The 15,264-nt window shown below is 34.8% G+C and overlaps 1 protein-coding gene across 1 annotated transcript in view; it reads left to right on the top strand.

Moving 5' to 3' along the window:
• Su(P) (prostaglandin E synthase Su(P)) overlaps positions 1–15,264 on the top strand; it is a 263,963-nt gene that overhangs the window by 51,467 nt on the left and 197,232 nt on the right. The gene's annotated exons all lie outside the window — the stretch shown is intronic.

Below are 15,264 nucleotides of genomic sequence, written 5' to 3'. Positions count from 1 at the left end.
CAATTGCTGTTATGTTTCTATATCAATTCAGACAATTTTTTGCTTGGTTTTTAATTTCAGAAAACGTTCAAGGTGATAAAACATGGAATAAATACAAAGAATTTCTCATGGAGGGTTTGCGTAATAATAAAGATAATTTAGCTCTTTTATATATATTCACCAAATTTTAGAATCAGAAGATAAATCATGTGAATGATTTTATTTACCTACACCAAAAAAAATGGAGACTAAAAAAGAAGATATAGATAAACGAAATAAGTTTCGGTAAAGAAATGTTTAACTCGATGTATAAAAGTTTGAATAAATACAAGAAAAATATATTTTATATTATTTGCGAACAAAAAAATAACTTTTTTTTCATAGATGGTGCTTAAGGGTCAGAAAAAACTTATTTATATAAAACGTTAATTTATTTTTTTATTTCTTAAAATAAAAAAATCATGTCGATGGCATGGACTGGCATAGCATCAATTTTGCTTTCAAAGGGGACAACCAGTCATAGAACTTTTAGACTTTCTTTAAATCTTAATAATTTAGAGAGTGCATTTTTTGGATTAAAGACAAATAAAAAAAAATGAAGAGAAGTTGATTTAATTATTTAAAATAAGGCTTCAATGATTCCAAAAAAAGCATTGGAAATAGTAGACAGAACGTTAAGGGATTTATATAACACTGAAAAATATTTTGGAAATAAATTAATTATTTTAGGAGGTGATTTTCGTCAGATTCTCCCAGTGATAAAAAAACGGTAATAGAAAAATTATACGTGAACAAACTATTAAATCTTCATTTTAATGAAACTCATTCTAAATTTTAAAATTAGAAATCAATATTCGTTCTAACGATAAAAAATTTTCAAAATAATTATTAAAAATGGGGGAAGGGGAAATAAAAACTTCTAACATTCCTGAAAATTAGATCTCAAATGATGAATGTTCTCAAATACTTTCTAATATCTACAATTGTTCGATGAATAGTGTTATACTTACATTGCATAACGAGTACACCTCTTATTTGAATAATAAAATTCTCAAACAATTAACTGAAGAAATTAAAACTTACTCTAGTATAGATAACGCAACTTATGAAGGGGTTGATAAATGAGACGATAATAGTTATTTACATTTTCCGGTGAAAATATTGAACAATATTCGTGAAGGATTATCACCTCATGAACTAACTCTAAAAATTGGTACAATAGTGATATTACTGAGAAATTTAAGTATAATAGATGGACTCTGTAAGTGAACACGTTTACGAATCACAAAATTATTACAGTATAATATAGAGGGAGAAATAATAACTGGAGAAAAAATTGGAAATAGAGTCTTCATTCCAAGAATAACTTTAGACACAGGAAACTCCTCAAAATTACCGTTTATTTTGTATCGCTAACAATTTCCAATTGTTGTGGCATTTGCTATAACAATAAACAAATCCCAAGGTCAAAGTTTTGATGATGTAGGTTTGTATTTAAAAAATCCCTTATTTTCTCATGGTCAATTATGTGTGGCTTTATCAAGATGCAAAGTTAAAAATAATTTATTTATTTAAGTAGAAAGACAAAAAAATACAAAAATAGAAAATATTGTTTGGAAAGAGATGTTTACATAATTTATTGACTTGACTTGATTTTTATAGATAAATCGGCAATATTTATGGTAATAAATTGAAAGTCACTTATTAATGTTTCATTATTTATCAAGTATACATGACATGATGTATGAAAAATGGTGTTGGGGGCCTGTGGGAGGGCTGTGGGGGGTCTGTTGAGGAACAGAAAAAATTGTGTGGGGGCTGTGGGGGCTGTGGGGGATCTAAGGAAAAAGTTAGAAAATGTGAAATTAGCGATGAAAGCGGTGAAATTTCAGCTGATTTGTGGGGAAATTGTGGGGGGGGGTCTAAGTAGGGGGGCTGTGGGGGGATATGTGGAATGTCCCACACAAATAACTATATAATATATGGAGATGTATATATATATATATATATATATATATATATATATATATATATATATATATCAATAAACAAAACATTTTCTACGATCTAATCGTCACCTAGTGAGTGCCTTCCTTATCTTACCTCGGGGGTAAGGGATGAAATTAATTTTATTATAAATGTCCTTACGTGCTCGTAGATATGCACGCCAACAAGAATAGAATTTTGGCAACCATTTCTCTTCAGCGCTCACCGCTTGCTTTCTTTATCCTGGGATTATCTGCAATTGGTATCCTTGTCCTGTTGGCTTCCAGGCTGTTGTCACCGCTGCTTGTCAAATATGACTGGAACTGTCGTCTTTGATCGGCTCTTCGGCTTCCCGATTTTTAATTGTCGTATTCTCGCGGCACTGCACTATGTGTGCTTCTAGGCAGAATTTTTTTTAAACACGTGCAATGCAAAAAAAAAAAAAATTCCGACTCTTATCAGATGCCACACCTAGTACCAAAACCGTTACGTGGGAAAGAGATTGGTAAAAAGGTGCGTCGCAAGAAAGACCAACACTTGTTATTTAGAACACTTTTTTTCAAGTCACCGTAATCATAGGCAAAGTAGCGCGTGTATTTCCCTCGAGGGCTAGTCGTGTACTCTTAATTTCCGTATGCGCGAATGCGATTACAATTCCAAAAAATATTAGGCTTGCAGACCCATCTTTTCACATACCCCAAAGGGCTGATATTATCGTGAGATCGGGGGCAACACTATCGTTATTTTCATCTGGACAAATTGATTTGTCAGAAAATGAAATCTATCTTATATTGCAAAAAACAAAGCTGGGTTGGGCGACCGCTGGTGGTACAACCGCGTGAGAAAATAATCAAGTGATCTTTTGTCATTTAGCTCAATTAAAAAAATTGATAAAGAAATTTTGGATAACCGACAGCGGTGATTCAGAGGTATCGGACTTATCGAAGGAAGATAGATGTGAAACTCATTACCTCTAGAACGTATCTCGCGAAGCATCCGATCGATATATTGTTAAACTGCCCTTTAAAATAGATAAATTTGATTTAGGAGAATCGCGCGCACCCGCCTTTTGACGATTCGTCAGTCTGTTAAAAAAGTTGGATAGTGATTAAAATCTGAAACAAGAATACGTGGAAATTATGGATGAGTACATTAAATTAGGACATATGATAGTGATAAATGATGAATCGCTGAGTAATCACAACTATTATTTGCCTCATAGAGCGGTTGTAAGGCTAACAAGCTTGACGACGAAGATGCGCGTTGTGTTCGACGCATCACCAAAAACAAGCACGGGAGTTTTGCTCAATGACGTACTCTTAACGGGACCTACGATTCAACCCAAACTTTTTGAACATCTCGCGCGTTTTCGTTTATACCAATACGTAATAACAGCCGACATCGAGCAAATGTATGGGCAGATATAGGTCCATTCTGATGATCGCCGATACCAACAAATATTGAAGCTGAACACTTTGACTTTTGGCGTATCGTTGGCCCCATGCCTGGCTATAAGAACGTTGATCAAGCTCGCGCATGATGAAAAGTCCGCATTACCTCTCGGAGCTGAAGCTTTGGTAAAAAATTTTTACGTGGATGACCTCCTGGCAGCATTGAATACTCTTGAAGAACTTCTACGACTGCGTGACAAAATTATTGCAATTTTAAAAAAAGGAAATTTTGAAATCCGAAAATGGGCTTCGAATACAAAGAAAGCATTAGAAAATTTGGAAGAGAAAGCTGGTCACTTAGAATTTTTAACAGAGGAAAAAATTATTCATAAAAAGTTGGGTATGTCTTGGAATGCCAATCAAGATAAATTTTTATTCGACGTAAAACCTGCACAAACGGAAGACAAAATCACAAAGAGGTTTATACTGTCTGAAATAGCAAGAATATTCGATCTTCTCGGGTTATTGAGGCCTATTATTTTAATAGCAAAAACAATCATGCAAAAATGTTGGTTGGATAAGCTTGGATAAAAAGAATCAGTGTCTCAAGCGCTGCATAGCTTTTAGTGCGAATTTTCTAACCAGCTTAAGTTAATTAATGACATAAAAATTCCTCGATTCTCACTTATTAAAAAATTAGTAGATGTACAAATTCACGGTTTCTTAGACGCAAGTAAAATCGGCTATGGAGCATGCATCTACGTGCATTCGGTCGATAAACACGGAAAAATGCGGGTGCGACTGTTTTGCTCGAGAGGCCGAATCGCGCGTTTGAAAGAGCGAACGGTACCGCAATTAGAATTATGCAGTGCTCTTACTCTAGCTCAGCTATACGAAGAAATATGCTCAATTTTAACCTTTTGTCCAAGCAAAATTATTTTTTGGACCGATTCGACCATTGTGCTATAATGGATCAAAAAGCACCCTAGCGTTTTAAAGATTTTTTAATCCTATCGCGTTGCAGCAATTCAGAAACTTAAAAAAGACATAAAGTGGTGACATGTACGAACTGAGCATAATCCTTCTGACGCGCTTTCAAGGGGTCAAATGCTGCGAGAATTTTAAAAAAATATCCAGTGGTTTGAGGGACCAAAGTGGCTCGCGCAACCTATGCCACATTGGCCAAAATCTGTCAATTTTCATCAAAACGATTTGCCGGGTCTTAAAAAGGTTTCTTGCTTAACTACGCAAATAGAATCTGTTGAGTTCTTAAAAATTAATATAATAGCTTATACTCTACGTTTTAAAGACAGGATGTTTTTAAAATCTTCATCAAAAATAAAACATGATAATATGATGAATAACAGTAGAAATAATACCCTCACAATAGCCAAAATTGATAGGGCCGAAAAATGCGTCATCAAGCTCGTGCACTCATCTAGTCTTAAAAACGAAATTAATCAACTTGATGCTGAGCAAGACGCGAAAAACCCAAAAATTGGAGCATTAAGTCCATTTCTTGATAAAGACGGTATCATACGGGTTGGTGGCCGAATAGTTAAAGCAGAAACAAGCTTCGAACAAAAACATCCGATTCTTTTTCCTTCTAAAAATTACGTGACTGATCTTCTGATTAAAAATTACCACGAAAAATTTTACCGTACCGGTGTCCAATCAATACTATATAATCTAAGGCAAAGGTATTGGGTGATTGACGCCAAGGGCCAAATCAGACATGTTGTTCGGAGTTGTATAAGATGCAAGCGTTTTGGGGCAAAACCGATCGACTACAAAATGGCGGACCTGCCAAAACCACGCGTAAGCAGTACCTATCCTTTTTACTGTACTGGAATAGATTTTTTCGGATCTATATACATAAAAAAAAGAAGCACTAAAATAGGGGAAAAATAAAAGCATATAGCTGTATTTTTATATGTATGTCGACCAAGGCAGTTCATATCTAACTAGTAAGCGATCTCAGCACTAAAGCTTTCTTGGGGGCTTTCAAGCGATTCAGCAGTTGCCATGGTACATCTTCTCATATCTATTCCGACAACGGGACCAACTTCGTTGGTGCTAATAGCAAGCTTCGCGAATGATACGTGCTCATGAGATCAGAAAATTTTAAATCGCATGTATCAGAATTTGCACTGGCAAAAAGAATTGAATGGCATTTCAATCCATCATTGTCTCATCACTTCGGTGGTCTATGGGAGGCAGCGGTAAAATCATGCAAGCACCATCTCAAGCGAATAGTCGGCGATCGATTGCATACTTTTGAAGTTCTTGCTACTCTCATGTATGAGATTTCGGCAATCTTGAACTCGCGGCCATTATGCCCCCTTTCAACTGACGCAAATGACCCAATCGCCCTAACACCAGGGCATTTTTTAATTGAATGATCGTTCACAATGCTGCTGGAAAATGATTTAATTTCTGTTTCAGACAATCGATTATCTTGCTGGGAAATGATTTCCAAATCAAAGCAAGAGTTTTGGCGTCGATGGCAACTAGAATATCTGACTGAGCTACAGAAGCGACAGAAATGGTACCAGTCATATATAAACATTGAAACGAATACGGTGGTACTTTTAATTGATAAGAACGAGCCTTGCATGCAGTGGCGGATGGGGCGAGTGGTGGAGGTGCATTCAGGAGAAGATGGCGTGGTGAGAGTGGTCACTGTGAAAACAGAAAAGGGTGTTTATTTACGAAACACTAACACATTGCCCGTTGGTTGAATGTGTTGAAGATTTTGAAGTTTTAAATCCCAAATGGAAAATTGCACACAGTCTTAAAAAATGATTTTTTTTGTTTTTTAACCATTTCTTCTGTTGTATTCATTTTAAAGAAAAATGATGATATTTGTTTCCTGTTAACTACATTTCAATGAATAATGTTTTTTGATAGTTTGTTTATTATAATAATATATTAAACTTGTTCGTGTCCATTCCCAACGGGAAGATGTTGTAGTCTGTAAAAAAAAAAGAACATCACAGCGTAGGGATACAACAGTGGCCGTGCAAATGTTGGTCACAACGAGAGCCATGCCTCTAAAAAACATTTGAATTGCGACTTAACTCCTTGTAGCGCTACAGAACGGAGCTTTTGATCATTCTAGCAGCTCGCTTGCTCGCGACGAGTCGTGAGCTTGGTGGGTACGCTTACGCCCAAGTATCTGCTAGGGTCGCTCGTGCAAACCCTTAGCTCTAATGGTCAACCATAGTGGCAACGTGGTTGTAAGGATATGATCCTTCGGGGTTATTATTAACCGTACGGTAAAGTACGCAAATGAACATCTTGTGTTAAGAGGGGCCCCAATTTCTTTGGTGATAATTGTTGCAATCGTGGCGTGCGTGAAGTTCCTTGTTTTGATATTTTCTTTTATTTGTTTTCAATTCTAAGTTTGTTTGTATCCTGCGATCTTTTTGTCATCAAAATAAAATGTGAAAAAAGTTAACGAGTGGCTGTGTTGCTTATTGTCTGAAAACTTGAACTGCGTGAAAACATAACTAACTGCGAGAGGACCTCGGGTTGAGAAAATCTCGACCATACACTCCCTGACTGCCGCGATTAGAGGCTGGATGGGCCTTATATTAACTTGTTTCCCACCTGTCGATGCCTTCTTGATAAAGAAACCTCGCTGTTACTAGGGAGAGTCAGTATGATATGCCTTGCACATCGTACGTTACACTATTTTCATTATTTTTTATTTATTCATTTTGTCTTATCATTTCACCCGAAGATTCGAGTTTTGACGGCAGTGTGTAGGGATGAAAGCCAATGTTTCTTCTCTATCGATGCGACATCTATATCTCGTAGAAAGGCAGGAGAAAAAGTTTCGGTTTGCCCAACTTCATTGCCGGGAGCGGATCATCAAGTTTCGTCCCTTGTAATGTAATGTAGTATTTTTTTATATTATAACGAAGTACTGCACATATCGTGCTCTCCGCAATGGCACAGTATATGCACGTCCGCTCGCACTGCACTATATGGGGTATAACACGTTTTTCATTAATATATTTTTTTGAATCGTGCTTATTGTTTCTTTAAAATAGTTATAAAAGAACATATAGAAAAAACACAAAAAATAGCTTGAAATGTAACCGCGCTCTACCACCATTTTTGTTGAATGATTATTACTATGATTTAATTTTGCCTTCAATATGGAACTGAAGGTTGTGAAGTGTAGTCTCGCGCTCCTTTGCAAGCTCCGGGACCAGCAGAAAGTCTAAATATTTGTTTGTTAATAAATAGGAAAAGAGACAAAGTTGTATTGAATAATCGTGTTAGTGTACCTTTTTCTCCTGAAGCAGCATCGAGGACTGCATGGGCAACTTTGGTTACTGGATTATTGACTATTAGTTACTATTGGTTCAAATAACTTAAACTTCTTCCTTTACTGGTTTTATATTAATTTATTTTATACTACTCGTACAAATAAAAGACTAAGAAAAAAAAAGAACATTAAGTCACTCTTCACTAAGTTACTATAAAATTAGTTATAAACTACTGCACTCGATGAGCGGCAGTGGGCTACTAACTAATACGCTGCGCGAAGAAATACACCTTGCGTGAAGCTGTAGTCAAAACTTCTTTGTCTTGCATATTATAGTGCCGGTTCTTGCTGACTTTATGTGTTTAGGCGTAGTGGCTCGCTTCGGTTGTCACTTGTCATTTCTGAAAGCCACGAAGTACACAGTCAGCTTTGTTAGGTGACGACTTTCGTTAAGAATAACTGTTTCAAGAGTCTTAAAATTTTATCATTAAGAAAGAGAAAAATATAATATAAACTAGTTTAATATAAAATAAAATTGTATATTTATTTATTTATGGAAACCGTCACAACAATTATGTACACGGAAAATTTCATGCCTTTCAATGTTATCATTCTTTGACATTGATTACATTAAGAATATTTGTTACAAACAATAATAATCTTTAAAATTACAAAATTATGTGAAAAAAGTGTGCCTAATTAATTTGCAATAGAAAATACTAAGATGAACCAATTAATTTTTAAAAAAATCGTTACTAAAAACTCACCAATTTAACACGCAGTCTTATGGGATTTATCAATAAAATGACTATAACTCTAAAAGTAAATGATGAACCTATAAGCAACGTAAATTAGCTTTTAAGTAATTTTCGTACAGGTAAGTTGGTGCGGGCAGGTATGAAAGCAGTAGAGAGCTTATATACTGTATATGTGAGAACGGGGGAAGAAGTCGATATCTGGCCTGGGGGTAACCCTGTGGTCGTTAAGCTATCTGTGTACTCATGGACCTCACAGAGCTTGCTCCTGAGATGAAAGTCACTAACGTGCACAGATCTACATGTGTTGGTAGGTCTGGGGCCACTATGCTGAGAGGTCGTTCCTCACTGTCTTTTATATTTCATAATTTGTGTTCGTAGCAGCAGTTATGAAAAAGCACTGCCTAACCCAGTCATCTTCACGTGATTGCTAAAAAATACTACAATACATGTTACAACAATATATGTTAAAGTGTCAAACAGTTAATTTAAATGTCATCAAAAAAATGTGTAATGTGTTCTTTGAATTAAAGTATTAATTTGTCTATTTTTATGTACGTGTGTGCATTTACATAAATCTGCAAGAGTTGTACCTAACTCGTAACAACGCACTGCCGGGAAACAAAATGAGATTGGGTAGCGGCAGGATGGCCTGCAAGCAGTCGAAAGAGGCAGATTTGATGGCTCTTGTTGAGAAAGATGCGCATACCAATTTAACATGAGACCAGTTTTTCCTTTATTGTCATAAAATCCAGTTGATTTAATTGACGTTTGTTTTTTATAGCTGTTCTTTTGTCTCTTCATCTATAGAACCTCTACAAATAAAAACTGTAACTGCACCTTTTTCACAGGTAATATTTTAGAACTGTGAGAATTATATATAAACCACGTATTTTTTATGATGCTTTTGATCGATATTTTATACCTTTTAAGATATTTTATACCTCTAAAACTTGAATATGTGATTTAAGTGAGCCCCTTACTTGGTAGGGTATCAAACGCCCAAGACACATTAATTAAAGTAATCTTTATATTTCAATAAAAAGAAAATGAGGATTTTTGTCTTAACGTGGTAAATAGGGATAATGACAAGATCCACTGTATAGAAATTCCGTAAGTTTTAATTTATTTATTTTTGACTGAGCATGATATTACCATATAATATTCTTATTCATGTTTATGAATACCCTTTTCAGGGTCATTGGACGTCGAACTACCTTGCCAAAAAATATGTTACAACCTAATAAAGTTAAATAAACTAGACTGTAGGGCTTAAAAAAGTCATAATTATGCTAAAAGTCACAAGAAGTCAAATTGGAAGGAAAACTTGAAATGCATCTAACGAATACAAATTTAGGCGTCAAGAAAATGACGCTGAACATTCATCAAGATTAAATCAGCATCAAAATCGATAAATAAGGAATTTATTAAGTAAGAGATAAGCTTTTCACTATAACCCTCAGTAATTCCTGTAGTCTTTCAGATTTTTAAATAGGTAGAATGTGTATTTGTATTTTTATGGCAATAAAAAATGTAGAGATTAAGCTTTATGATTTTGTTGCTATGGTAATAAAGTTGTGAGATAAGAGAAAAAAGTTTTTTTATTATATATTTTTTGCGAGTTTTAAATCTTTACAGCTTCAAAAAATAACTCTGTTCATGAATTATATGGGAGAAACTACAAATCAACGGCCTTTTAGGGCCAACGATTATTTTATGGCATAAAGAATGCACGGTACTCTTCTGCATAATTATTTTATTCTCTTTTTTTACAGCTTTTTACTTGATCTAATAAACTGTATGAATTCCGAACAAATATGTTTATAACAAGGAAATTTTTTTTCTGAGAAGTGTCAGAAATAGTTGTTAAATTTTTAACTGAAAACGTTTCACATTCCATGTCAATACACCACGGTGTTTCATTTAGTGAATCTCAGGCGAAGCCGAGACGGGGGGGCCGCTAGTAAGCTCATATGTACATAAGATCCTGGAGTACACGTAAAAAAATTTTAAAATTAAAAAAAAATTCGTGTATTGATTAAAATTCATGCGAGGAGGTATTCAAGGCTGCTTAGTACAAGTATGTTGCCAGATTTCCAAAATTCAAAATGGCTGATCAAAGATGGTGGACTGGAATATTATTATCATTTAAATAATTTCAAAGCACTGGAGGTTCATTGAAGGTTCTCGTGGGTGCTGAGAACGAATGTGACGCTAGATTTTTAAAATTTTAAGTGACAGATTCAAGATGGCTGATAGAATTTTTCGGGAAATTCAAATCATTATACCAACTATTATACAGGGGTCTTATAGTAATTTAAGTGTTGACACACCGTCGTCATTTTAACAATAACATGGCAATTCTAAATGGAGGACACAATAAGTATTGGAAATACATAAAAAATGTTTCTATCTGTTTAAAAGATTTTGACTACAAACCTGTGAATCGATTTCCAAATTTAAAACTAATCGTACTTAAATGTTATGTTATAGAGTGAGTATATATTCTTAGTACAATCAGTTATAGACCTGCTGGTTGTAACGTTGCCTTACAAATACCTTTCACATTTATTATAATACCAAATCTGATGTAGATATACTTTTTTTTTTTTAAATATTTTACAGCCATTTTTTGAGAACTATGCCCTATAGGCTGTGCAATGCTGTGTTACTATGCATTTACATGCTATCGTCATTGGCATAGTAAAAAACCGCCTCAGATTTAATTGTGACATCAATCACTTACACAGCAAAGGGGACCTTATTTTACATGGCTTCCGAACTCTTTGGCCACAGTTGGTAATACGCACCTAAGAAATAAGTTTCTCAGAGGTGCGAGCCAAGTGAGTGAAGGCTGAGTCTCGAACTCGTGAGCATGTGTTACCAAGCCCCCGAGCTACAAGAACTACAGCCTTTACCACTGTGCTACCGTGGCCGCTATGTAGATATACTTATTTTTTGTCAGTTTTATTATGTATATATATCATATACGTAAACTGTAATTATTTAATTCAACATGTGACATGACGTAACTACTAGCACATCCCGGACCGTGATATCGGCTGAACAGAGAACCAAAACCTTCCCTAACCTAAGTATTTAAAATAGTAGGTTCCTAAATATGTTATTCTAACAACAATATTCACTGCAATGTCAATATAACTCATGCGTTTTTATTTTGTGTTTTGTTGAGTTATCGTAAATATTTTATTTGATCAAATTCGTTTTTATTTTAACATTCAATGAAATTCAAAACTGGAGTAGGTTTTAGTAGTCATGGATATTCCTCCCAAACGATAAAACTTACACCAATGAGAAGCGAGTATATCAGCATCTTCCACGAATAAAAAAGGGGCCATGATCCATTCATAAGTTTAGTCCAGAATGGACAGTTATCCGTTTCGCATACAAAACCTGATTTATTAAAATCTAATAACCCCATAATCTGAACTTTCAACCCTATTGTTAGTTATTTCTTTATTGCTTTAAAATCAGTTAAATAAATAATTTACTCGACGTATTCACGATATTCCAATGTTTTTCATGGTTAAAAAAGATGCTAATATTAAATATCAGTAAGAAATTGATAGTTTCTTGGTAAAAAATTAATTAGCAATTAGTTCTCAAAGCAACTTATCTCAACTGAACATTAAACTCACGTCTTAACATCAACCCTTGAAAATTTTCAGATTTATTTCTACGTGGAAATCTAAGTCCTCGTGAATATAGATAGATTCGACATGGATTTAGTTGGATTTCCATGTTAAAATCTATGTAGATTATTTATAGTGGAAAAAACCACGCATCGTTTCACACTGATATCCATGCTGGATATCTTAAGCTGTTCATAACCAAGAGCTAATATGATTAAGGTGGTTCTTCACGATGGTGCCCTATCAAAGCGACATGGGACCCTGTGGTTTTCTAATTTTCGATTAGCGTATTATTTGCAACATAAAATATGTTGTACTGGCACTTGACTATAATATCATTGCATTTACATACAAATAAACAAGCTAATAAAGTCAGAGTAAGAGTTATAAGAAAATTTTTTTTTGACGCAAGGTTCTGAAAATGGCATGTACGCTCCTACTCAAGCAGACGTTGGCGCAGTTTACACGGCAGACATTTCGTTTACGATTAAATATCGTATACTATTTCCCTGATTAGCCCAAACTTTTGTTATATTATTAGAAAGCTGAAAAGTTCTTCTTTCACCACAAACTTTTTCTATTACGATCTTAAGTCTACTTCACGAGATATTACATGATATCGTAGTATGGAAAAGTAACCTACATAAGAATACATGTTAAAAGTGCATTTTTTGACTGACTTGTTTTCAAAAATTTGCCTGATAAAGGGACTTGAAATTTAAAAAAAAGATGCCTTATAACTTTAATAACAATCCCTCCAAATTTCCCTGTAAGTTTAAGTGAATGGGTTAATTGAAGAACCACCTTAAGCTAAGATGTAAATTTCTAAAAAATATCAGGTGCTGATTTCATACTCTCTAGGCGTGCAGTACATGCACTATGTCCACTTTACAGGAACTGTGGTCTGCTTACAATCTTTTAATTTCACTATGGCTGACATGAATAATCGATACTCGAGCAAAGAACTTTTGAAAATAGGTCTCGAAAACTACTGAGGCAATTGTGTAAGCTTTCGAAATTAGTGTCGCAACTCGCCACCATTATGTGGATATTAGTTGTTAATCAGGTGAATAACTGTATATTCAGATTCAGGCATCGAATACGACTATGGCTAAGAGCTATAGGTACAGTAAGTATAAAATGTAATTAACGATGTGTAAGCTTATTTATCATGTATATCCTAACGCAGTTTGTACATTATTTCTTACATACAAGATTTATTACACAACCAGTTTCAGATCGATTTATAATAAAAACATTTAAAGATCGAGTGTTTAAAATACAATTAAAAAACTGGTTTTAAATATTTCAGGATCAAATATATAACTATCTTTAATAATTATCAAATACATTAGACTTATTTTTTTCGAATTTCAGTTATAATAGCTGTATGTCATTTCGTAAAAATCTGTTCACATTACGTAAAAGAATATTCAATCTTTAAATAAATGATCAAATACAAATGTACATATATATTTGTTATATAGACATAATAAAACTGACATAAAATGGGTATACTCGTATCTACATCAGATTTGGTATTATAATGAATGTGAAAGGTATTTGTAAGACAACGTTACAACCAGCAGGTCTATAACTGATTAAACTAAGAATATATTCTCACTCTATAACATAACATTTCAGTACGATGAGTTTCAAATTTACAAATCGATTCGAAGGTTTGTGGTCAAAATCTATTAAACGGATAGAAATATTTTTTATGTATTTCCAATACTTATTGTGTCCTCCATTTAGAATTGCCATGTTATTGTTAAAATGACGACGGTGTGTCAACACTTAAATTACTATAAGACCCCTGTATAATAGTTTGTATAATGATTTGAATTTCCCGAAAAATTTTATCAGCCATTTTGAATCTGTCACTTAAAATTTTAAAAATCTAACGTCACATTCGTTCTCAGCACCCACGAAAACCTCCAATAAACCTCCAGTGCATTGAAATTATTTAAATGATAATAATATTTAAGTCCACCATCTTTGATCAGCCATTTTGAATTTTGGAAATCTGGCAGCATACTTGTATTAATCACCCTTGAATACCTCCTGGCATGGATTTTAATTAATATACAAATTTTGGTTTAATCTCCAATTTTTTTTATAAATTTTTTTTTGCCATATTGGATCCGCCATTTTGAATTTTGATAATCTTACAGCAGATTCATTTCCAGTGACATAAAAACCATGTTATACCCTTTTTTAGAAAGATGAATTGAGAATACAAGTGAAACTGTAAATTTTTCTTCATAATTCGATGATCGTACCGTCTTTTGAAGTTATTTTAACCCATTTACGCATTTTATTTTGAAACAAAACACTTTTTCCATGATTTGTGGTCATTTACCTACAAGCTCCACAAAGAATTATCTTGATCCGTCAACTGCAACAGGAGATACATTATTTATGGACGAATTTCAGCGTTTTGGATCATAATGGGCCGCTAGTGTATATATCTTGTGATATGTCGTGTCTCACTCGCTTTGCAATTAGCAACAAGACACGGCACATAACTATTTTTCTACAGGATCAAAGAAATAGGTGGATAGTTGGCACCTTAACACAAATCAGTGAAAGTCACCTTCATTTTTGTATACAAACACTCCTTCAGTTTAGCATCATCCTCTGCATTCAATACACAAAGTCTATAAAAAAGACCACCCTGCCTAACTATCCGATCTGGCCTGACTTTATACAACCTTAGCCCTGCGGGTGCAGGTTTGGCAGTTGCTGCTCGGCATGATGCTTTTACGCGGTAAGGACGGGATAAAAAGGAAATAGGCCTACCGTTTTTACTACTGCAAGGGTATTAACTGTAGCACTAGCTTCGGGCACCGGGAAATCTGATCGGCAGGCGTCCGCACTTGGATCCAACTGTCCTTGGCAGTGTGCGTGAGGGAGTCGTTGCAGTGGCCCGGGTCGTCAACAGGTAGCCGTTGCTGCGTCTCCTGTTGTTGCTTGGTGCAGTGCAACACTCTTACAAAAATTTACACACACACACCTGTAGAAACGCACGATGGGTGTATTTTCCCTTGAATCACACGTCCCGACGGCATGCGGACAAGAGTGAGAGTATCTCTCCTGCCGGCCTGCCGATTCGTGCTGCTTCGGCACCTTAGCCACTTGCACAGGTATGCGTTGATACGCACACATACCAGCTGTTACCCACGGTTGAGAACTGGCCGTGCTTCCCATAGTAGGGATAG

The sequence above is a fragment of the Copidosoma floridanum genome, unplaced genomic scaffold, assembly GCF_036245765.1.
Source record: "Copidosoma floridanum isolate Cflo_tuat_1 unplaced genomic scaffold, Cflo_Japanese_pri ptg000006l, whole genome shotgun sequence".
NCBI classification, from domain to species: Eukaryota; Metazoa; Arthropoda; class Insecta; order Hymenoptera; family Encyrtidae; genus Copidosoma; species Copidosoma floridanum.
This window is presented reverse-complemented; position numbering and strand designations above follow the sequence as displayed.